This window comes from Apis florea, unplaced genomic scaffold, assembly GCF_048593485.1.
Source record: "Apis florea isolate Af1SG1 unplaced genomic scaffold, ASM4859348v1 contig_3034_pilon, whole genome shotgun sequence".
NCBI classification, from domain to species: Eukaryota; Metazoa; Arthropoda; class Insecta; order Hymenoptera; family Apidae; genus Apis; species Apis florea.
In genome coordinates, this window is record NW_028256693.1 from 731,556 (window position 1) to 757,492 (window position 25,937).

At 39.8% G+C, this 25,937-nt stretch overlaps 1 protein-coding gene across 4 annotated transcripts in view; it reads left to right on the top strand.

Annotated features, from left to right (window-relative positions):
- LOC100869858 (uncharacterized) overlaps nucleotides 1-25,937 on the top strand; it is a 198,563-nt gene that overhangs the window by 102,149 nt on the left and 70,477 nt on the right. For 2 of the 4 annotated variants that reach the window (XM_086907927.1, XM_012483467.3), the window contains exon 1: nucleotides 2,870-3,049. The exons of the other annotated variants lie outside the window; for them this stretch is intronic. The gene's annotated coding sequence lies outside the window, so the exon portion shown is untranslated. Of the gene's footprint in view, nucleotides 1-2,869; nucleotides 3,050-25,937 lie in introns of those variants that run through there. 4 annotated transcript variants of the gene reach the window in all.

The window sequence follows — 25,937 nt, forward strand, 5'->3', positions numbered from 1 at the left end:
TGTATTCATGCGATATAGAACGCGTGGTATACGAATTATTAAATATACGCGAATTTGGTCAATTCGCATCCTCTACGCGTGAAAATGTAGAATAAAATTTATCCGCATAGAAACTAATTTAAAGTCAATATTGAAAATTCATCGAATGCGCAAACACGTGATTACTTACCGATTATATCGTGTTCAATTTCCGTTCTCCCTCCCCCCTCCCCCAAAGAACAAGAATAATTTATTTTTATTATACGAATCTTTCGATTCGAATATTTAAAAGTTCTTAAAATCTTTTCTTTTTTTTTTTTTCTCTCCCTCCCTCCTAATAGACCTCGAATAATAAAACAACAACGAAAAGAGAAAGAAAACGAGCAGAGTTTTCAAAGTTTATTACCTAATAATACAAAATCGATCGTTATATCAACCATTTCCTATAATATAACATCGTCCACGATAAAACACGTTACGCAATACCAGATACACGAATATCATAGCCATATATACCGAGGAAGGAAACGAAAATAGCTAATAGCTCGTTGCTCGCGAACGAGAAATCGACTCGACCGCCTCCTTCGTGCCTTCCCACGATTAATTCAAACCCTCGTGACAGGGAAGACGCAACAACGCTCGTTCTTTCCTATCCTCTCCCCTCAAAATCCAAAAAAAAGGCGAGCATAATCGCGATTCCCTTTTCTCTCTCTCTCTCTCTCTCTCTCCCTAATTCCACGTTATCGTGTACCCGATCGTAACGGTACATCGAGACCTGGATAAAGCCGATCGAGGAAAGTCGGAATCGTTGTTCAGCAGCAACAGTTAGAGCCACTTAAACGCGATTCGCGTGGATGCGCCCGTCGCGTGGAATGGGTGAAAGATGCTTGGATCGATCGATCACCTCGATCGAGGCGAGGAAGCATCGATCGGGGGGAGGGAAGAGAGGCTGGGTGAAAGTCTGGTGGAATAACAAAGAGGCTGAGTGACGGTAGACAGACAGGCAAATATCCTTCCGCGAGGGACTTCAAAGTAATGGGAATGGAGGGGGGAGAGGGAACCGTGCACGAGACAGGCTAGTTTCTATTGTACGACTTCCTGTTCCGTTCCGCTATTCCCCCCCTCGCCAACTCGTGGTTAACTCGATGGAGATGCGCGGTCGAAAGAACCTTTCCGCCGGATAGTTTTACGCGTGAGTCTCGATGATTTGGACACGATTCACGTTTCCATCGATTGATTAAAAAGAAGAAATAAACGTTGCACAAGCGCTGGTGGAATATATTTGATATAATTTGTACATAAGTTTATTATTTACTTACAAATATATATTTGTAAATAACAGGATTCAATATAACATGATGTCGCTTGTTTATTTGCATCTTAAGACGAAATTATATTTATCGATGTTGGATTGGAACAATTTTGCGAATAAATTAAACCAAGCGGTAGAAAATTGTTCAAAGTTAATCGCTCGAGAGTTATCGGGCACGCGCGACAATTCTCTGATATAAATTTCTTTCGTTTCGAAGGAGGAGGAGGAGGAGGAGGAGGAGGTTCCTCTCGAGGAGGAAGGAATTATCGAGATCTCGATACCTCATCGTTCTTCCACCAAAGTTTCTCCTACGATAATTTGCATGATACTTTGAATTCGATGCAATCTCCACGCTCACGTGTCGTGGGACGAGTTTCAGCCGCGATACCTGAATCTAACCCGGTCTTACGGTAATAGAAGCCGCGCACGGTGCATCGCCGCAACATCGTCGAAATTTCGCGAAACTAAATTCCAGGCAGACGTGAGATCAAAGTGTCATTAAGTCAATTCGATACACACACAAAGACCTTGATAAATCCCGCAACGGATAATGATCGGAATGCGAGCTACCGAAACTTCTCAAGACTGACTTAAATACATCAGCGTTTAATCTGGGAACCGCTTCGAGCTTGTTTGTTTGACGCGGCGATCGTTTATTTCATTTGCATCGCGGCCCAGATTTTAAAAGTTCAAATTTCCTTTCTTTCTCGTCCCTGAGATTTTGCCAAAATAATAAATTATTCAGATTGGGTAAGCAAGTGGATATATTTAAATCGGGAGGAAGAAAAAATAATTGAAATTCGAAACGATCGAGGAATTATTAATGGTCTTCCAGTAATAATCGATCACGAATAATGGGTGATTTTATGGCGAGGACGTAAAGAGAATGTATTGTAGATCTTATATAGAATTATACCGAAATGACAGTCCAAAGAAATAAACGTGTTCCGAGCGAGACATGCTTTAAAATTAACGAGTGACGTTGACGAGAAGCGATTATAACTCGATCTACAAATAATCTTGAATAGGGAATCGATATAATTCTTCCAACGTGTACATCACTTTCTCTTATCTATCCAATTTCCACTCATCTCGAATATTTTATCTATCCTCAAGAGATTATTAAATCGCCGTAATCGACAAGATCAACGACAAGTGGAACGAATCTCTTTCTCGACTCAAGAAAGAAAGAAAGAAAAAAAATAAATTCCATTATCCTCCTGCGAGATGCATTTCGATTCGAGGCGACAAAATGGCCGAATGGCAAAACCATCGAGAAGAACTCGAGTCGGTTGAAAAATGTCGAGCGAACGCAGCAGAAATCGAAGCTGCGAGACACGATCGAGAATCGAAAAGTTTCTCCGCTGCGACATCCGGCCGAAGGAGGAGAGGAGAGGCGCAGCAACGTGGCGAGCAACACGGGAAAGGGTTGTTCCGGCAAGCGTTTCCAGCATGCAGTCAGCGAACCACCCCGCCGCCATCCAGCCGGTCGGCCAACCACGCAGTAGGGAGAGTCAGCGACGAGTCAGGCGGCCGAGCGAGCGCCAGTCTACCGTGGGCGCACGTCGCGGCACCACGTGCACCACCCGAATACGTGGATCGTCCCGCTCGTGATCGATCGCGATCCAGTTGTAAATAAGAATCGGTTCCAATGATATTTTCACGTGCCTCGTGGATGATCGAAGTGGATTATTAGTGGTGTGATTGAAATCTACGCGAGTGCACGCGAGTTCCCTACGATCCGAGGATCTATCGGAGGTAATTTCTTCCTTTCGACCGAGTTTCTTTTGGAAGGGATAACGTGTAAGCTTGACGTGTGATCATCTTTCTCTCTCTCTCTCTCTCTCTCTCTCTCTTTCTCTCTTTCGAAGCGAAGGGGGATGATGAGTTTGGAAAGAAGGATGGAAGGGGAAATTCGCCTATCTACGAGTCTTGTTGTGGATTTTCGGAATTACAGGAACGTGAGAAACTGGAAACTCTGATTTCTCGATCGAGGAAAGGGCAGGCCGATTCGAGCAGTTGGATTCGAAAGTTTGTGCAACGTGTGACGTCGCGGTTTCCAACGTATCCCATGGTTGGTCGGCCTCGATAAAAGATTGGAAGGTGCGACGCGACACGACGCGTCATCTGCGGTCCCTTTTTTTATTTTTTATTTTTCACTTTCTTTTTTTTTTTTTTTTTGCCCCTACATTTTTCCTACTTTTCTTTTCTTTCGTTTAAAAAGGATATAATCCTATGGTCGGAGTTCTCGAGTTCTTTCGAGCTTTTGTGAAAAGTTTCATCCTCTTGCTTTACGGCCGGTGCTAAAGGCCTTTCACGAGTGTAGCCGAGATCTGGAAGAAAATGGCACGGAGCGCAAAAAGCAAAGCGACCTGTGATTCACCGAAATGGTTGAGTCGTACTACTCGCCCCGGCCGCGTTTAAGCGTACTTGTGCCTCCTTTCTCTAACTTTTCTCCCCCGCTCGAGTGTGTATCGTGTACGCGCACCGCACAAGTGAAACCAGAAAAGAGAAATCAATTCGCCACTGTTCGAGACTCGCTCGCTACCCCACCCACTCGACTCGGCCTAATTTTGAATTTGCTCCCGTTACAATTATTATTATTATTATTTAAATTGACCGGCCGCCGCGAAATCCATCGTCGTCGTGCCACGTTTCCACGACCAATCTGGCGCACGTCAGGAAGTGACCCGATCGTTTCGATCGATCAAACTTGAATCGCTCGTTAACCGTTTCATGTATCTCTTTCTCTCTCTCTCTCTCTCTCTTCCCTTTTCCATCTCTCCATCTTTCGACGTTGGAAATAATTACGTCGCGTGATCGAAGCTTATTAAACGTGACCAAAGAGCAAAAATATTCCAACCAGCCCCTCTTCTTCCTTTACTCTCTCTTTCTCTCTCTCAACACACTGACACACTTTCCTCGCCGTTCTTGGTGTTCCTCCATCCCCTTCGAAATGAAACGAATTTCATATTCGAATTTCTCGAAATCAACATTCTTCCCAACTCCGAATTATTTCGACGCCCGTCACGCTGTGCCTGGGTTATCGAACGTCACGCGAGAACGCAATTCTCGTGACAACGGGCAAGCCTTTTCTTCCATTCGCGCCCCCTTTCCTCCCACGACTCGAAACGGCAACTGCTGGAGCCCGGACCAATTAGAAGTATCTGGCCAGCCAACGTTTTCGTGCTCGATCGACGGACGTACCTCTGCCGTCCGATACCAAAAAATTGACGTCGCGATTTCTATTCCACGCCGATTTTTCAACCATCGACTCGGTTCTACTCACAGATTATTCGACCGTACGGAAATATTCAGAAGAAAACACGAATCGTCGAAACGAGCTATTCGATTGTATGTTTATGAGGAAAGTGTGGGAGGAAGGGGGGATTCGTTGAACGAGACCGTTTGGAATAACGTCTCGGGGGAGGTAATACGTTTCGCTTTCTTTAATTTAGAAACTGTGTCACGTAATTCTGTTGCATAGCACGTGAATCTAATCTCGCGTCGTTACGATTCGATCTTGAAAATGAATTTTTATCCTGTTCTTTTTTTTTTTTTTTTTTCACTCTCCATTGGCGGTCGTATTTGATATATCGTTAATATTTATAGATCAAAGTGGGAAAAATTTTGCGGGAATGATCAGTTTTATTCTTCTTTTTATCTATGATCGAATGTTGGTTGGGGATAGAAAGTGGGACGAAAATTGAAACCATCCTTTATTTCCGCAAATTGAGTAAATTAATTAATCTAATTGAACGAGCGGAATGGAATCGTGTCGAATATTCAAGTTAAAAATATTGCGTTTGAAAGAAAAGTGTTATTATTCGAAGAAAATTAAATTTCTCACTTGTGTTCGACACACGATCTATATAAAAATTTTAGAAAGAAGAAACCAGATTAAACGCCTTTATGAGATGTACGAGTGATATTACGAAATAATTGGGTAATAAATTGCGGCAAAAAAAAAAAAAATGAAACACACACGAATAATTCGAGTTGGATGAATCGAACGACACGTTTCGAATATAAAATTTTCAATCCAACAATTTACTGCCAATTTTTCTCCAAAACACAATATAACGACGAAGTCGATATCCTCGTCGATTGAGCGTGTATCTCGAACATCAATATTTTGAATGATTCGACGGCGAAATAATATTTTGATCGTGTTGGTACGGCGAAGGAAACGTTTCGAAAATATCGTTAATTATCAAAACGTTGCTCCAGTTGGCGGTGAACCATTGCCGGAGTCGATAGTGAAAACACGAGATATCGATTCAACGCAACACAGTTTCAACGCGAATCGTCTTTCCAAATCGTCGAACCCGTGAAAACTCGTGAAAACTTTCCTGTGTGAACTTTCATTCCGTGCCCGGACAGATTTTTCTTCGTGGTGGATATAATGAAATCCTTGGAATAATTTTCGAAAGAAGGTAGTGAACTGTAAACCCGAGACCAAATTTTTTCCCTCCCTTCCCGAATGCTTCTCGCTTTGGAATTATTCATGGAGAGGGAGGGAGGGAGGAAGAAGGAAGAATCGTAACGAAGTTACGATAAAATAGACTCGAAGTTTCACGGGAGTAGAATCGAATAAGTCTACAGGATGTCCCATTTACGCTTACTTATCAGATATTCCTTTTCCTTTTTTAACTTTTCGAGTAACAAAACTCGGTTTGTTTCGCGAGCCAGGTTTGATAACTTCAATTCGATACGAATAACTTATTTTCCAAGATGGAATGTAAAGTTCAATTTTGTTTTCTTTTTTTTTTTAATTAGAATTGCGCGTTCGTTAATCGGTTCGTTATTTTAATATCAGAAGGTTATTATTAATTTTAGAAGATGATTTAAATTTGTATAAAATTGAACATGTATGAAGTACGAAAGAAAAAAAAAATATATATATATATATGCGTATTGTTTCTGCTTTATCTTTCGAACGTTCGTTGTTTTTGCGAAATTAAAATTTAAAAGTATCTCTTAAATTAATCGTTCTTGTGGTTCTCTTCTCGTAACGATTAAAATATCCGGTATCAATGTGTAAATAAATACAATAATTCCAGCATAATTCCAAATTAAAATACCTTCGTTCATCCTGTGTGTAACAGTGTAAACTCCGCTTAATAATGCTTTTTTTTCGAACGACCAAGAGTCGTTGGAAATAATCGCGCGAAACAGCGCAAATGTAGATTAAAAAACAGGGCGAAATTGCATTTCGCGGGGAATGAACGATATATATATATATATATATATACTCTTTTCGTCGAACGCGCGCACCCTTCTAAAGCGTTCGTACGTTAAAAATTTGATCTCGTGTGAAACGTGGCGGCGATAGGAGACAAATTTTAATTGGCGTAAAGATCGTAAAAATACGCGGGAAATTTCGTTTAAACGAAACATCGTATTTGAATTCGTAACGAGTAATTTTCTTCCCCCTGAAAAATTCTGGGAATTTTTCGCTATACATTCACGATAAACGATAAATTTTAAATCTCGCGTCGTTTATTTTTCCTCCACCTTTGTGCGTGGCGTTCACAATTTTTTTTTTTTTTTCTTTAAGAGAATTATCGTTTCGATAATATTTTAAGATCGAGACAATCTCATCTTCCGAAACGAAATTAAAAAAGTAGGAAGAATATGGACGAAGAAACGCGAGCCGACGTAATGCTAATTGGAATTAATCATAGGCATTCGTGCGAACACGAAATGTTGATATTTGTAAACGAGAACAATTTGTTTTCTTGATTATAAATAATCACGCATTTATATCAATTCGCATGCAACGATTATGATGTTCGTTAGCACGAAGTGTGATTATATTTCCAATTTTTTCTTTTCTCCTTTAAAAGTAAATCTCATTATAAATTGGCGGATCAAATTTCTGGATCGAGAAAATTATGAAAAAACGCGAATTTTAATTTTGAAGCACGAACAAATCCTTCGTGAAATAAATGATCTCACGTTTGTGAACACGCTTTAAAGAGGATGATTCAGGATGATCGAAAGAAATTATCTTCGTGCAAGTGTTGCTCGATCAAATTTCTAAGATAAGAATGAATTATAATAACGAATTAAAGTGGTGAAAATAAAATTGCAATAATTTACAATATTTAAGCAAAGAGAATTTATAATAAAATCAATGTCCTTTACGATGCATAAACAATATGCCAGTAATAACATCATCCTCCTTTATTTTGTGTAAACAACATTCCATAAGTAATAACATTAGTACTCTTCATTTTACATAAATTATATTCCATCATCATTAACGTTTTCGCCATGGGAAAATTTTGTTCCCGCTATCCGGGACAATTAATCTCAAATTTATATCTCTCGGTAATTAAAATTGGACACGAAAATTGAACGAGATAGTTATTAAAAAGAAAATTTCGATTAATCTGTTCGTAAGAATTGAGGCAAAAGTTAAAGCATAATGGTTGCAGTCATTTGTACATGCGAATTATATAATAAGAACATTCGTACATCATTGTGTAGTTTCATTCCAGCTCTATTCCATTATCTAAATATCATGTTCTATCGGAAAAAGGAGGCTTTTGGGACTTTAGTTTCCATATTTTTGTATACGTTCATTGTGCATAATTAATATTATAATAATAGACTTGCTCGATATTTCAGAAAGAAGAAAAAGATGTTGACCGATATATTGCATATATGCAAACTGTTCTTGTAACTAGAAAGTTTGTGTTTCGACGAATTCTAATGAGAAATTTATATCGAATCTAGAAAATAATATTCAGTTTCGCATCTGGGCCAGTTACAACGATATAAAATAACAATATACATCTATACCTTCGTTCTGATCTCTTCACATATATGATGAAAGAAACTTTGAAGAAGAAATGAAATTTTAGAAGAAAACTTATTATTTTTCATCTCGAATATTTTTTTTTTTCATAACAATACATCAATTTCTGAAAATAATTCATTTGTTCATCACATTGAAATTGATATTCCATCATGTATCGTGAAGAAGATTAACGAAATACGAATTTTACAAACAACATCGATACTGGATAATGTTATTAAGATATCGAGATAAATTTATGCAGATTTATAGTACAAAATTGAATTCTCTCGAAAATCTTTATTATATAAAAAACAATTATCGTGTTTCTGTAACTCTTTCCAAATATTCCCAATAAATATACGCAGCATATAAAAGTCGTCCCTTACTTGCAAAAAAAAAAAATAAATAAACATAATATTCAATCCGATAATTATTTTTACCAAAACTGCTTAAACTCGCGAAAAGAAAACTTGTTTCGATTCGATCGAAAGGCATATCGATATATTTATTCTCATCGAACGTAAATCTGACCCTTTTTACCAATCAATGATACGCGCATTGATATCATATTCTGGTACATCATAAAGGCAAAGAACAAAATTTATTATTCCATAGCTGGAAAACCGGGGGACGCGTAATCGCGGTTCACATCGGCGATGGAATTAAATCGGCCGGGACAATAGAATGTGGACGGAATCTGAGATCGTGTAACCAGATCAAATGCTATGAGAGCTGCCCCGATGGATCCGCCCCGATATCGTGTGCACAGAAGCGCGAAACAGCGGATTTGTCGTGTATACGTCTTCCACAATGGAGCCCTCCACCTCTTTCACGGTTAATTGGAAAAGCAACCCTTTGACAAACTCGTGAATCAAGGGGGGAAGGGGACGAGAAGGCGGTCGGCCACGAGACAACGATATTACCTCGCCGGTGATATCGGTTGGTAGATTTTGTATCGAATGTTGCGACGAATCCTTTACCTCTCGGTGGGGAAGAAATTCCACAGTTTCTTCACGGCGGGGCAAAGGCAAACATCCAAGAATCCAGCGTTTCTGGCTCCCTCTCTCTCTCTTTCTCGACGATACCAGTGTTTCGTTTCGACGAAAATTCGTTCACGAGGAAGAAAAACGAAAGGGGAAACGTCGAAAGGAATGTGGAGCGTGGTCTTCGTGACCGTGTTATTAACGATACGCGACAATGGCAATGGTCAAATGTTTATTTTCTCCGCCGAAATCGTTACATCCGTAAGAGAGCAAGTTAAAACGAGGGAGATGGAGCAATTGACGATTTAAATGATGATCTAACGCCGTTTCTGCTAACGTTTTGATGATGGAAGAAATTAAGAGGACCTGAATTATTAGGAACCGACGTGATGTTGAGGTTCGATGACCTCGCAGAAATTGATCCTTATTCAAACGCCATCTTTGCCGATATTCCGGGTGGAATTTTAGCTCGAGGATCGTGTGACGATGGGAATCGACTACTTCCATGAATGTCTGATTCCTTGATTTCTCGTGGGTCGTTGCCTTCTCGAGAGCAGGAAGGAAAGGAACGAGAAAATTTTGAAATCGCGAGGCATTGTTTTCGCTCCGGCGGAAAGTATAAGGAGCTTGGTACAAGGCGTCCAGAAGAAGAATCGCGAGGATGAGGGAAGAGGTGGAAAAACGTCACCAACGTAAACCCCGCCGACAGACAATCGTCTCATTGACCCGTGAACCGTGGCGGAAATTCCGTTAAACCGCGCGCCATTCTTTCTACGAAAGGGCGGGCTGTGTAAGCAATTGGACTGTGTAAAACGCAGCAGACGAAAATAATCTTTGACGCGAGAATTCGCGAGAGAGGCGAGTAAATAGGTCCTCGGCTGCTCGGTGCGCAGTTTAAAATGTGCATTGGCCGCGTCTTGGAATTTCTTAATTACACCGCCAGACGATTCTTTTCTCTCTGTGAGTGCCGCGTGCCCGGCAGACCGTGATATTTGACCATGCACCCCTCGTTCACGTCCAACGATAATATGGGTGGATATTATTCAGCTGGAATAACCCTCGTATTTTTCGGCCATCTTTTGCCCGCGCGTACGTTAAACGGGATCGATTCGAGGAGAAGGATTTATGCTGGAATAAATTTTAAGTTGATTCCGCGACGACTTTGACGAAGGAACGTCAAGGAGAAATTGAATTCCTTCCTCGTTTGTTCTTTTGTTACGCGAAACGTTTTCAACAACGAACGTGTTGGCGAGAAATTGAGAAAATGCTCCTTTCGTATCACGGTGAGCAACGCGACAAGGGATGGTATTTATTATCCAGATCGATGTTCTTTTCTTCTTTCAATTTCTTTTCTCATTTAAGAAACGTATATTTTCAGATCGATGATGTATTTCGTCGATCGCTTTAATCGTGAGGGGATTAGAAAAAATGAGGGGAATCTCACGAGATCGGAATCCGTGGCAGGTGATCCCCGATCTACGGGGTCTACGCGTCTCTCGTCCTCTGAATTCCTTCTTATAATACATTACTGTGTCGTTTCTCTTTTTATATTCTCCCGTATCATCGATAATGGATACGTATTTTTATAAAAATATTTAATTATCGGCTCAGCTAGATAACGATAAATAACATTAAAAATAACGATCCAGGACCAAGTGGAAGAATATCTTTCGAATGACAAACGTGTATCGTTGTACAGGTTGATTTTCGAGAGAAGCGTCTTTGCTGAATCGTAGATACATCGGGAGTGACGCGATTGTCGATGTGATGTTGGAGAAATCTTTTCGATACGATCTTTTTTCGAGGGGAAAAAATATTCGTTCGTACGAATGACGCGGGTGCAACAACGACGTTGCTTCGTTCGACGTCAGATATCGAGGTGATATTGTCGATACGGGTGTCATGGCGACCGACATCGAGATAACAGCTTAGTCGCCGTCGCGAAGAATCCGAAATCGTTAAATTACCAGGAGCCATTGTCACGGCTGATAAAATTCCGTCAGTCTTTTCATTCTGACGGGCTTCATGCGACAGAGGAGGGGAGGACGAGAGAGGGATGGTTATTAAAGGGAGGTAGCCAGTCGGCCCTGGTAACTTGGTGAACGTGATGGGGTTTTAATGTCGACCGAGTTTCTAACTAACTGATTAATTCGCTCTTCTGCGGCCAGTCCCTCGTTCGTCTTGTTTTATTCGTGGTCAAAGGACCGTTTCTAACGTTGACGCCAGCTCGATTACTACTACTACTACTACTACTACTACTATGCAATCCTTCCTTCGTATCCCATTTGCCTCGTTTTATAAAATCTACGAGTGCTCGTCGACGGTTTTAATTCGACGTCGTCATTTTGAAAACGTGGCGTTAATTATCGTCGCTGCTGTTGTCTTTTTTTCTTGCTTTTTTTTTTTTTTTTTTTTTTTTGCGATTCGAAGGCTAATTATCTATTATATTTTACAATATCCGATGCTTGGAGTTTTTGTAACCCAATCGTTCAGTCTCTTGGAATTTGGATCAATGAATAAAAGCAGTAAAACAAATTTTAATTTCATGGATTTTGTGGATTTATACGAAATGATTTTAATTCGCATCTCCTCTCGATCCATTTCGTAACATTTCTAGAAATTCAACCAAGTGTCGATCTCATTTTTCCACGCATCGCTTCAGAAGAAATTTCAAAAAAAAAAAAAGAAAAATGACGAAGATGAAAAAGAAGAAGAAAAAAAAAAGACACTGATGAAAAAAACGATCGATGACATCGAGCCGGCGAGCTCATAAAACAAAATATCCTCGCCCCCTTTCCGTGAATCGCGATTCCCCCTATAATTTTACAACGATTTTTCATCCACTTTTACATTTTGCAGCCGACTTTTACAAACTGCGCGAGCCTCGGGCCACGCGTATTCAGCTCGTCGAGGAAAAACCCATCGAAATTGATTGACGTGATACGAGGCGGAAAGAGTACGCTTCCACGATATTTCAACCGGTGTATCGATGTAACTCCTCCCGTAACGCGATACGAAAAATTATCGAGGATCGATTAAACAGATTCGAGTTACAGCCTTCTAACGAGAGCGCTACGCTTCCCTTGTCACGTGTTCGTTACGAGATTGTCGACCGGAGCGCAACGCGACACCGCCACGGTTGAAGAGGAGCATGAAGCTCTCCGTGAAAATCCTTCCCCGAGACGTTATTAATTATCATCGTCGCTCGATAAAAAAAGAAAGAAGAAGAAGAAAAAAGAAGAAGAAAGCTACTTTACGCGCTTCGAATCCAATTCCCCCGATATTTCGCGTGTTTAATTAACGAAGAAACTCTGCTTTCGACTCTTTGCTTTTGCGCACGATGATGATATATTCGGATCCACGATGCGTCAATTTTTAATTTCCCAATTGAATCCGCGAATTCGTTAGAATTGCCTAAAATTTGTATCAATTTTTATCTCGTTTAAATAACCATTGCTTGGAGGGTAGAAACGTTTTCAATTCCCATTAACTCGTCGACTTGTGCGTTGATTAAACGGATCACGCACGGTTTCACTCCTCCCCGTGCATTTCGTCTATTTGTCAATTCGATTATCGAAATTCCATCATTTTTCGCGCTTCGATACCGACTTGTGTCGGTTATTTCGATTACATCGTTCGCACGATCCGTTGAAAAAACGGAGAAGGAGGAAAATTATTCGTAAATTTCGACGATACAAGCTGTTAAGCGACAGCAGACACAACAGAAATCTCGAAATTTCAACGATCGTTGGATTTGTGCTCGCGGGGATTTGATCAGAAACTCGTTCGAGGCAAGTTGAACGAGGAATAAGCGAAACGAAGTTTCCGTGCGGAAAAAATGTTAACGTATAATCTAAAATAAGTGTAATGTTACGGGAGTAGGGGGAGGGGGAAGAGTTAAAAGTTAAGGGAAATTTCCATGCATTAACATATTATAACTTTAGAATCCCGGGAGACGTCGCGCGTGGAGGAATCGCGAATTCCTTTTAAACCCGTTTAACCCCCCCCCCCCTCCAAACCCTTAAATTCATTTTGAAATTCACGAAGGAAAAGAAAGGAGGAGGAGCATTAAGTTTGACACGTATCCCGGGGATAAAATTTCCCCGGGATTAAAGTTTTTGAAGAGGCGGGCGAAAAGTATTTCGCCATGGAAACGATGGTTAAACGATTCACGCGTGAGACGAATATCGTGAGGAATAAAGTGTGCCGCCCTGTTGGCTTGCCTGCCAACGACTTATCGTCCAGCGCAGGATGAGAGAAGCGCGGGGTAATCCGAATTATTTAGCGCGCCGGAAAGATTAAAACGATCAAAACCGTCCGTATCCGCTGCTGTGCTAGAATAATAATACATCGTGCAATATAATCGCACGCCACTTCATTAAATCTGAACGTGTGCAAATCGAACGAATCCCATATATCAAGTTTTTCTTTGTATATATATATACATCAACTTACGACAATATTCGATGCAAAAGCAAATCTCTGTCCGGATCTGCCGCTTTTTAGATCGATCCTTTCCAAATTTAAATCTCGGGCAATAGGATCGTTTCACGGATCGATTGGATCGAGCGAAAACCGCGCAACTCTCCGGTTGGGAAGCGCTCTCCTTTGGGGTCGCGCTCTGTCAAATATTCATGGCAATCTCGCAGACTACCCAGCTATATTCCAAAACTAATCCGCCAACCTTATAGGCTGTTGCATTTCCCAGCAAGGGGGCAACGCTTGCCTCGAGTTAAGAGGGGGTGTGGTTAGAGCGGGGAGGGTGAAATGGATCGAAGGAAAGAGGTTGGGTACGGATGATAATGACAAAGGTGTGAACGTGGAGATTGCTTCACTTTCCATTGAATCACGAGGTTGATGTATGCGGAACTTGCAACTCGTGTGCTGTTCCCCCCTCCACCCCGCGACACAACGTGCTCGATTAACCCCGAATGTCAAGACCCTTGGAAGAATTTGTCGGCGGAGGGGAAATGAGGGGAACGATGCTGGAATTTTAAGCGTTGGAAACGGTTTATTGAACTTACGTTGAACTGCGTTTGCCTTGGTTAAGGGTAAAAAAAATCCCGAGGGAGTCTGGCGAAGTGGAAATTTTACTTTTCGAATAATTCGAAAGAAATCTGTACGAGGGATAAAACGTTTGTTCAATCGTTTGTTGAAAATTAACGAGATTAAACGAATTCGAGCGCTGCTACTCTCATCTTCGAACACGGTGGAACGAAACACGCGCATCTGCATTCAAGATGCAAAATCGTAAATTTCGGGTTTGGTAACGGGGATAATAAACTGGATACGTGGAACGATGTAATTCTGTAATCATTACTGTATTTATGGTGAAATAAGGGTAATTATTGATAAGTTAGTGCAGTGGATTACCTGCATATATAATGGAGGAATATTGTATATACGCGAGTAAATTGATAAACGAGACGGGGGAATAGGATGAAGTGAAGCGAGTAGAGTGGTTGGCTCGTAACTGGATCGACCAGAATTCCAGGAATCTTCGTTCGTGTTTCTGTTGAAAAAGCGTACGCGCGCGCGTGTTTTTCTCCTTCTATTGTTTCCACCGCAAGTACCGGCGTATCACGAGAGAGAAACGTGAATTTCAATGAAAATGAAAATGACGACTTCCAAAAAAAAAAAAAAAATTCTCGCGAATCGTTCGAAGAAAAATTTGCTTGTTACATTAATGAATAAAATAAAAGAACAACTGAAAAAGTGAGAATTTAAAAAACATGGAAAAAATTGAGTAAAAAAAAAAAGCCATCGATTTTTATTATAAATAAATACAATTGTAAAAAAAAAAAAAAAGAAAGAAGACACGTTCGATTCGGATTTGGCCCGACCAATTGTCGTCGTCGAGGCCTTTAATTTAATTTAAAAAAGCAGCAAGCGACGCCCTCGACGGGAGGGTGGGGGGAGGGGAGGGATTAATTCGATTCACGAATCGTTGTTCACGCGCGTTTCCGCGGAACGGAATCTCTCCCTCCATTGGATTTTAATAAAAATTTGTTAAGCCACCAGTTTAATATCGGCCTATGTTTTCATATCCTTCGGGGACGTATGCGAAGGGTGGAGATTTCCACGCTGCTGTTTTTCCACGCCGCGGCGTCTGAAATGATTTGCACACAGGCGTTCTTCCGCACAGGCCCTGCGCACAGGCGTCGCGTGAACGCGCAAATTGGAAAACGACAAACGGCCCCCACCCCCTCCCTCGATATGCATAAATCACGGCCGGATTCAATAAGCGGGCTCATTGTTCCGTCAGCACACTTAGCTGCTTCGAATTGTTTGCTTGCCTTTCTCTTGGTAAGCCTCTGTCTAGGGAATTTCAGCTCGGAGGAGACGTCGGGCAGAGCGAATAACACGAGTGAAAAGAAAAAGGTTAGACCGATCTTTCCACACACACGCGCTGGATATTACCGTTTTGATTTGCATCCGCTTTATTATTCGTTATAGCGGGAAATACGTACGTTTCGTTGAATATGATTTCGAAGGGGAATTGGTATTGGATATGTTTTGTTCTTTTCAAATCGACGTTGAAGCTCGACATTCTCCACAGAAAAGTATTAACCTGTTTAATCAAGTTATTGGCTAAAATTTAGCATTTTATTCAACTCAACAAAAAGTATATAGTATTGATTCTTATAATATTGATACGCACAACGAAGCCAACATTGGTATAAAACTGAAATCAAAATATCTTCCTAAACTATTTGATTTTTGGAAAGATCGATTACCTTTTTTATCGTTTTATCCTTGTTTTATCGATCCTATCGCATACACCTAAATTAAAGCGTTATTATGGATAATGAACACAGAGACATAAATCGAGATGGCAACCTGCTATTTCACTTTAAATAATATTTGGACGACTACGACGACACAACGTAACATAAGCGCGTGTAAATACGTGTGAGAAGAGAGGGGAAGCAATAGCCGTAATTCTCGAGCCGCGTGCGGGCTAAAGGTTACCCAGCGGCGGCTCAGAAAGAGGATTGTTTCAGCCGATAAAAGGTGGAAAGCTTCTTTCCATGTCGAGTTCCTGGCATTTAATAAGTTATTACAACCAGTCTCGCGAAATATTCTCGAGATGCTTATATTTCCCCCTCCTCCCCCATCTGTCTTTCTCTCTTTCAGCCCGGAAGACCGTAAAAATCGCAAGTCGGGCACAATCTTCCCTCTTTTCCCTTTACGTATTCGTGGCTCCTTACGATCTTTCGCCTTTCGGGGAAACAGGCGAAAGGCAGGCAAGCATAATACGAGTTGTAAATCCGGCCAAGATTCTGGGGAAGATGGGGAGAAGGAAGACAGTTGGAAAGACCCTCGTTCACCTCTTTCGCGCCATCGTCTATTCTGCGATGAAGTCGGGGATAATGATAAAGAAAAGAAGAAAAGGGGAGGGGCAGTGAGAAAAAACGAAGAACGCGTGGGGCGGAAAAACGGCGGAATCTCAGATTTAATAAAGGCTGCTTGAAAGCGCGCTAAGCGAAAACCGATTTCATTATAATATACCCTCGCCAGGCTCGATCTATTCCTCGCTGGATGCTGACTGCCGCGAGATTTCGCCTTCCTCCTCCCCCCTCTATAACTATATACCACCACATTTTCCACTCGCCTTTCGATTCGCCTTGGCCCATCCTCTTTAATTTCGCGCAGAGAAGAGAAAAATCGTATCGGTAAGGCACGATGACGTCCATGTACCACGAAAAAAGTACATCCTTCTTGGCTTCTCAGGAATCACGTTCAAATCGTCGATGATTAAGAAAGTTTCCCTCCTCTTCGAGCTCTGAGCGACAACTTTATGACGATTGATCGAGTATATGGGCAGGTATAGTGGGTGGTTAGGGTTAGGGTGTGGCTCTAAAGATAAATTGGATGGATAGGGTGAACGATAGTGGAACGATGAAATTACGAGGAGGATCTTGGATGCGTGGATGTCGATAATCGAAAAGATAAAAAGTGGATTTTTGTATACGTTTGTCTTTCTTCGAAAAAAAAATGTTTCTTAATTGTAATATTCGATTTTTGTTTTTGAAAATTTATTTCTCTATTTTGTACCGTGTACCTCTATTCTTAATTCATTCCTATATCGTAATTTTCACGATTTTCAAGCTGTCGAAATTCGACATTGCGATACATTGTATGCAATATCGAAAATTGCAAATCGAAATATCAACACCTGGCAAACGATTTATTCGTAACAAGCCGCATGGTGAATTTCCTCGTAATAAAAACATAGTTTGCATCCGCCAGTTTTGGTTTCACCGGCGTTTCGAAATGTTTTCGAAAATGTTCCGTTAGATAATTGTAATTCCCTCCCCCTCTAGGCCAGCCTGCAATCGAGCTGTTTGAACGTACATTTTGCATATTCATGCGATGATAGAAATTGCATTGGTCGTGCGGGAAATCCCGTAATAGATAAAGCTACTGGCCAAATAGGAATCATTCCAAAACACGACGAAATTCATCCCTCCATTCTCGCAACTTTTTTTTCCTTTTTTTTTTTTTTTTATCTTCCTTCGAGATTGCAAAATTTCGAAAGATTTAATCTCTGCTAAAGACTGCGAGAGGAAAACTATTTAGGAAATTTTTCCCATTTAAGAAATTTAAAAAGAAGATATTATTTCCAAAAAATTTGCAAAAAATTATCTACTTCCACTTTTAATTTCAAGATTCGCGTAATTAGATACCATTTTTGCCATTGCATATTTGCAAGTTCAACCATCTCGATCTTTCTAATCGACAAAAATCGAAATTGCAAGGGGGATATACGCAGAAACCGTGGCGTTGTGCAAACACTTTTTCTCCACGATTTCCGGCAAATATTAAAATTGTACCGCTCTCATCGACATGCATAATTCAGCATGACAAATTATAGACCGTCGAATTTCCCATAGCGTGTATCGCGATAAGATTTAAGATATAACGTTACCTGTGTTACAACATCAATCGTACTCGAACATTTTTGCTAAATTTCCAAACCCTCCATTACTGCCGATTTATATCATTTTCTCTTCCGTCTGAGCCAACTCACCCTTTATGACGTTCTAAAACGTTGGAACTGCACAGACCACGACGGGGATTAGTCGAGGGATGAAGATAGGATAACGTTGCTGCGCCTGAGTTTCCTGAATTACACACTTCCTAAATCCAAACGTACGTGTATATCGCGCGCATTAAACCCGTGAACTTACAAGACGAGTTTAACAACCGCCATCGATGAAAATCACGAAAAGAAAACCGCCGAAGAATCGAGGGAGAATTGCAAATTCGAAATTCTGCTCGCATCCAGAACTATCGATCCAATCGCTTTCGCGCATTTGTGTACATAGATCTCTTCCCCTTTTCGCCACTTTGATGATCCAAACATATGAATATTCCGTTTAAAAAGATTTTCGTTTTATTATGTCGTAGATTTCTAAATCGTAAGTTTGAAAAATTTCAAACTGGCTTAATCAAAGAATTGTGATATTGGATCAAGAAACGAGAAGATAAAACGTGGATTTATCATTAATCTACTGTATCTGCTGTCTCTTAGAAACTATGTAACAACATTATTCGTAATAAGTATTCGAATCTATATAAAAATATATCATACATTTCAGGAATCATCGTCCAAAATCTCTCGTTTCTCGATTTTTCTCAATGCAAAGCAATGTTTCATCGTTCGTTAATAATAAGAATTCCAAATTGGAAAAAAGAAAGAAAATAAGACGTTCGCTTTGGAATAGAATCTAATTTTCTCGAATAAGATAGATCCTTTATTCCTTTCTCCTAAGACAATGGATAATAAGAAAAATGTACCAATTTAGGAATCTTTCAAACACGATACGAATCTCAATCGAAATCAATTATGAATTCCCGCTCGAATCGAAGATAGCGCCTCCTCTCTAATCTGTTTCCGGGTAAACAATTTCCGGGCTCGTTCGCTCGTCAACGGGGCGAGAAAACGAGCTCTTTCACCCACCCTCGCCGAAACGGGGTTGGTGGCGGAAAACCGGTTGGTGCGCGGCATCGCGCGTTTTTCCCCCCTTGAAAACGGCTCTCGTCGAAAACAGCGAGAGAACCCTTGCGACCAACCTTTCCACCACCACCCCCTCTCGAAGTGAGACGAAAAGTGGCTCGCTCGTGGAAACGCGCGTGCAAAGAGTGTGCGCCACCGACAGGGGAAGGGGAGGGGGGCACGACACGATCCGTCTAGAGACGTCAAAGTTCCTGCCGACTAATTACCACGCCTCTTCTCCCCTCTCGCAGCCAGACACCCGGTACTAATGCGACGGAGTGGCTCTCGTGGCTCTCGGTACATCCGTCAAATCTCATTTGCCTTCGCCTCTTACGAGCCAACTGTTTTCGCCGGCTGGCGACGGACGAGCTGGGGGGAAGGGGCGAGGAGAGAGTCGTTTAGAGATTCGAAGGCGAGCAACACTCGGCCCGGTAAGCGGCAGGCTCGACGTAAAGCGTGAAATTAGCTTCTGATCGGATTAATAGGACAGGAGTAGGTTGCACCTCTGCCAATTTTTTCCCCTCATTTAGGGAGATGGATTTTCGTAAGTGTGGATCTCCTGCTGGTTATCGATGAGAAGGACGCGAGGTCGTGGATTGATTGATCGGGGACGTCGAGGTTTCTGTCGATTATTTTCGAGAGTGGAGAAGGAGGAACGAAAATCAAGTAAGGAGACTCTTTTCTGAATAATCTTGTCGAGTTGTAGTTATTTATATAGGAGCGCGAGATGCAAGCTCGTTTTACACGATTTTTCTATCCAGGTTGTATCAACGGTTATTTTTTTTTCTAATTGAAAGATGAAGCAGGGTGAAAATACTAATAGATTTCATCGATAATTTTGTAGATTTAATTGAGCTGTCAGTTATCAATTTCCTCTAGACGTTTCCTCTTGAAAGATTTTTAATCCCCCATCTCGAGATTAGCGGTAAATCGTGAGGATAAAGTTGGACGATGAAAAGAAAAGAAATCAATTGAGTCGATGAATAAAGAATGAATCTTCCTATACAGTTGGACGACCTAAATGTTAAAATACCGACACTTTCGCGATCAGATATGCTTCGAGGCCAAGTAAATAATGATTAATGATCGTCTTGTTGACTCGAGAAAAATTCTACGACTATATATATACTCATGAATAATTCTTGTATTCTAATACGGATATCCGTAAATTAACGATATATTAAACGTAATAAATTTGCGAGAACAGAAGATCGATGGTGATATTCGAATTTTCCTTTTTCCTCGAGGCTCCATTTTGTTTGTTGAAGCAGAAAGAAAGGAGAGGTTAGGTTGGTACTATCGTTCAAGATTACCAGGAGAAATTTCTCGACAAGAGGTATTTTCCCTTCCTTTGCCATCTTATCAATTGATCATTATCAATTTCTAGCAACATTTCTAAACAATGATCTTGTCACTGAGCCATAAATAATTATTAATCGATTCCTTTCCAGATCTTCCAATTTTGAACTTCGAATCCATCAAACAAACTCAGTTTAACGAGTAATTTTTCCTCTTTTACCATTTTCATGACACCATTATCTCATACGTGAGACGCAGCTTGTTTAACGATAAACAATGACCTCACCGCTGAGCCATAAATAATAATCGATTCTCTGTTTTTCCATTATCTTCTTCTCGAGTCTCTTGAATCTAACAACACTGTTTGTTTGGATTTTTCTCGTTGCTGCCTCACAAATAATTTAATTCGTGGTCCGCTCGATAATTATTCTTACACGAATTAATCATCAGGTTAATCATTTTCAAAAAGTGATACCCAATCTATCGTGATTGGAATTATCGATCAGAGAGGTGGCACTGCGCGCAAATCGACGTGATTAAACGAGAGGATTGGAATTTATCAAGCTCGAAACTGTTTCTATTTCGTCCATGCTTCTCTAACGAATTGATTTCGATAAAATTCGCGCTACGAAAAGGTTTGAAAGCATCCAGGCCCAGAATATTTCCACGTATCTTTACACGAATCTTTCTACTCAAGATTCTGGGAGAAGCATTAAGGTGAATTACCTCAATCAGCCATTTCTGTTATATTGCGATTCCGCAATGGATAATAAAAGGATGGAGAGGCTACGTATTCATCGTGTTCCGGCCACGTACCGACAGGATGCTTAATCTTTGCTTCGTTTCTACCATGTTCTCGACGCCTCCATCAACGCTTTTAGGGAAGTTAAACATCTGAAATATAATTTTCTTCCGTTCCGTGATATACGCTCAAAAGCGATTGCTTGTCTATCTTTCTTTCTCTTTTTTAAAAAGAACGTATTCTTGGCAAAATTGCGAAAGGAAGAATATTCAAGATTGTTTCATTATTCACGATTATTATGTCTATGAGTATTTTTAATATATATTAATACTTTTCTTTGGTAAATCATTTTCGATTAATTTTCGAATATCTGTTATGTCATATTATATATTTTAAGTATCTCTAAAAAAACGGATTCGAAACATTCAGCTTATATTTCCTTCAATTTCTGTCATCGCCTCTTTCGTTTATCATCTGATTAACGCGTGCATAACGAGAAATTATTTAATCGATACGAGATACGTGTTGAATCGAGTTTCCAGATACGAGCCGCAACCCATTTTTTTTCTTTTTTTTTTTTTTTTAACGTCCCGGAATGTAAATGCGATAAATTATACCGCAATCTTGGATGTCTCGCGTAATTCACGGAGACTGTATCGTCCGGTGTAATTATTAAAGCACAGGCTTGCCAGAGAAATATAATGTACCTACTCTATCTCGTCTAACACGATCTTGCCCGTAATATTTCAGTAAAATTGGAGGAAAAATTGTCGGACCGAGCCGAGTCGAGGAGTCGGCTCTCGGATCTTCCAATCGAGTCGAGGTAAAGAATCTTTTCAGCGAGGAGAGAATTCATTCTCGAACAGAATGCAGTTTATCTACGAGAAAACACATCGAACGTCGTTTGTGCTCTCAGATCCAGCGACAATTTTTGTCTTTTTCGTTTCAATATATATATATACAATATTTTTATAATAAAAAGTAAACTTTTTATTCCTATTTACTTTGTTCCGATTTCTAGAATATCCAAAGGTGTGAAATATTAAATAGTTTGGCGCGTGGTTGGTAAATTATAATCATTAATCATACCTTGTCGTCGAAATGTGTGTGCATTGATCGTGCAATTACCAGGGGTCTGAAACAAAAATACGATTTCAAGAAAATAAATGTCAAAGTGTATTTCTGCCCTCGTCACTTCGCCTACCTCTTTAATAACATTTAAATTGTTCCTCTTAATTAAACGCGACGTAAATTAATATTTATCAGTTAAATCAAGCCCAAGCTAATTCAACCCCATCCTCCACCCATAAAAATATATATCCCCGACGAAGGTTAAATAGAAAGAGGAGAAAGAAAAAGGATTAATTTTGTTTGTACCTCAGTTTATCGCGCCCGTTGACAAAGGCAAAGAACGAAGAGAAAATCCGGGCAAACCAAACTTTTTAAACGGATATAATATTTTTCGAAAGAGAAATATCCTCTCGAGGATAAGAGGAGGGGAGGGGGGTGGTCGTAATTATCCCCCATTAAAAGTTGGCGAAGAAACAATTTCCAGCCTTCTTCTTCTTCTTCTTCTTCTTCTTCTTCTTCCCTCGTCTCGACTCTCCTCGGACAATTCTTTATCGCATAAGAACCGACGCGTTCCCAACAACGACCGACAAAACGAACAAAATACAACTCGGACGGTAATTGCTTTTTATAAAAACTTTAACAACTTCCGCCGCTCCCAGTAGCCGGGGTCTATAATATAATATACCTGGATGGACCTGGATTCTCGAAAAATTCCAAAAAAAATCTCGAGAATCGCTTTCAAAGGGACGCGAGATTTCACGCCGAAAAAACTATCTCTCAACCGACGATTTTTTTCCAACTCGAATCAATAAAGATATACGCGGCTCGTGAAATTGGCTCGACCGTGCTGCCCCCTCCATGAGATCGAATCTCATGTAAGATTTCGCGCAATTTCGTGACGTGTGTTTGACCGAAAGTACGAGCCGGTTGCCAAACCGTTTCGACGCGATGAATTATACGCGATAGCCGGTTTAAATAATTGAGGAGGAGATTGGTGGCACTGGATGGCACAGGCGTAATTCTAAAAGTGAAATATTTAGGTCCCTGTAAAAGGGGAGCAATTTTGAGCGAGTGTCGTCAAAGGATCCGTGTCGGTGTATCGATTTCAATTAAATTCGGGGGAAGTTTTTCTTTTTTTTTTTTTTATTATTTTTACGTGAAATTGATTTTTGCACTTTTTGCACTCCCTGCACTTTTCCACTCGATTATTTGCTTTTCTTCTCTGTTTTAAACTTATATATTTTATTTTGAGGATTTTTTTTTTATTATTTTTTTTATCGTTTAGTTCACGATAGAATATAGGATTTATTTGTTTTTATACACGTTTATATTCTCTGATTCGTGAAAGAATTTTTTAGATTGATGTAGAAGTAAAGTTAAATTTTTCAAGTATGTTAAAAAAAAGTTTGAGACGTTTTGTTATTTTTTTTTCTTTTTTTTTTTTTTCGAATAAAGATTCATTCGGTAAAATAATCTTTTTATAATTTCGATCAAGAATTTCGTTCGCCGTAAATTATCGTCGAAGTAGATATTCGAAATAGAATTGTGTGGGGTGAAGTTCGATAAACCGGTTTACGAACTTTACTTCCGCACATGTATCCAATAAAAAAATTTTTTAGTTCCACTTTTATTTTTATCCAGTAACGCGTACGCGAAATAGTTTCCCGTATTTTATAGCTTTCGCATCCCTTCGCGGATGAATAATTATGCATTTCGAGCCTCATAAAACTCGTGGAAACACATTCCATGAAAAATTCCTCGTTGTCAAATAGATTCAAAATTAGGATTCATTTTGTACCATTTTAATTACAATATTGAAAATGGAATAAATTGATGAAAGAGATATAAAATGTGAGTGTTTCTAAAAGCAGAATATCAAGGATATTTGTTTCGTTAAAAAAAAAAAAAAAACTAAAATAAATATTTAAAAAAGAAACGCTCCAATGAAGGAAAAATTCGATGTTGTAATTTAACCAAGATCGTGTGTGAATGTATAACGAAAATGATAAGGTTGACTTTTTATATTAAAATAAAAAAAATCTGATTTGAAAAAATATTTGATGTTTTGTTACAATTTAAAATTCATAACATTTCAGGAGAACCAATACAATAACAAGATTTACAAGAGAATCGATCCTTCGTAATTAATTCAAGGAATTGCATTGAAACAAGCTCAATGGATTCAACCAGTTTCTTCTTAATTTTCTCTCTCTCTCTCTCTTTCTCTCTTTCTTTCTTTCTCTTGATAACTGATCCGTCGCACTTGGAAATACACAACGGAGCAACGGCACAGACGGATACTGTTATCGCAAACAGGGTGCAGTGAACACGACCCCCTTTTGTTCACACGATTCTGCACTGCTTTGGAACAATGACATCTCAAAGGAGCTTGGCGCCGGACAGTTTGTGAACTGCAATATCGCAAATGACGATGTATACGGAAGCGAAAGAGTCACGATATCACCAGCACAGTGGAAGCAGCTAGGCAAAGTCTCGTCTCGAGTGAGAACAGTTGTGTAAACACCAGGAAAGAAATGCATGCTCGACTCGTCTCGCAAAAATCGTTCCTATTACATGTAACGCGAATAGCACAAATTTTTAAATTTTCTCTAAGATAAAATTATCTTAAATTGAAAGCATTTAAAACGAATTTACATCTGATTAAAAAAATGTGGCAAATTGAATTTTTTTTTTCGTGCAAAAAGAAATTACGATTTCCAAAATTCGATCAAACGAACTTCGACCGAAATAATATTCGTAGAAAGAGAATCCAAGAACAGGCACGATCTCTCCAAGTACAACCGAGGTACGACGCTATTCTCATGCATGAGGATGCGAAGGCAAGCAGCCTCGATCAACCTTAATAAGCACCATTATATCAAGGCAGCCCCACGAAATTCGAAATCCATATTCCGTAAACTCTGGACACGATTCAACAAGATCGATCCGACGATCCCCCCCTCGATCGGTGAAACGTGGCGCAGACACTGTCGAATTAATTACACGCGATATTATCTCCGGATCTTATCGTGGATCTCTATTTCGTACTTAAACGTACAAAGAGTCGTTTCAACGTACATTGTCAATTTTCAACTAACAATATACTATCAGAATGTAGTGCAACTTAATGAAAAACTTAATCGTAATTGTTAGAAAGCATAAATTGTTATCAAAGGAAGGGAAAAAAGGGAAGAAAATCATAGTCAGTCGAGGAAGTTGCGAATTACACTCTTTTTGTATTGCGTCGAGAGGATTCTTCAACGATTCAACGATTTCTTTTTCTTTTTGAATCATCTCCCTTTATTCATTTTACAACTTAATGCAAAACGAACTTAACTGTAATTGCTAGAAAGCATGGATTGTTATCAAAGGAAGAGCAAAAAGAGAATAGTCACTCGAGGAAGTTGCGAATTACACCCTCTTTCATATATTGTATCAAGAGGATTCTTCAACGATTCAACGACTTCTTTTTCTTTTTGAATCATCTTCCTTCATTTATTTTAATGCAAAACGAACTTAACTGTAATTGCTAGAAAGCATGGATTGTTATCAAAGGAAACAGGCAAAAAGAAAATAATCACTCGAGGAAGTTGCGAATTCGTATATTGTATCAGGAAGATTCTTCGACGATTCAACGACTTCTTTCTCTTTTTAAATCATTCTATTTTACTATTTCCTATCCAATCTATATTTGTCTATACACCCTCTTTCATATATCGCATCGAGTGGACTCCTTTTTT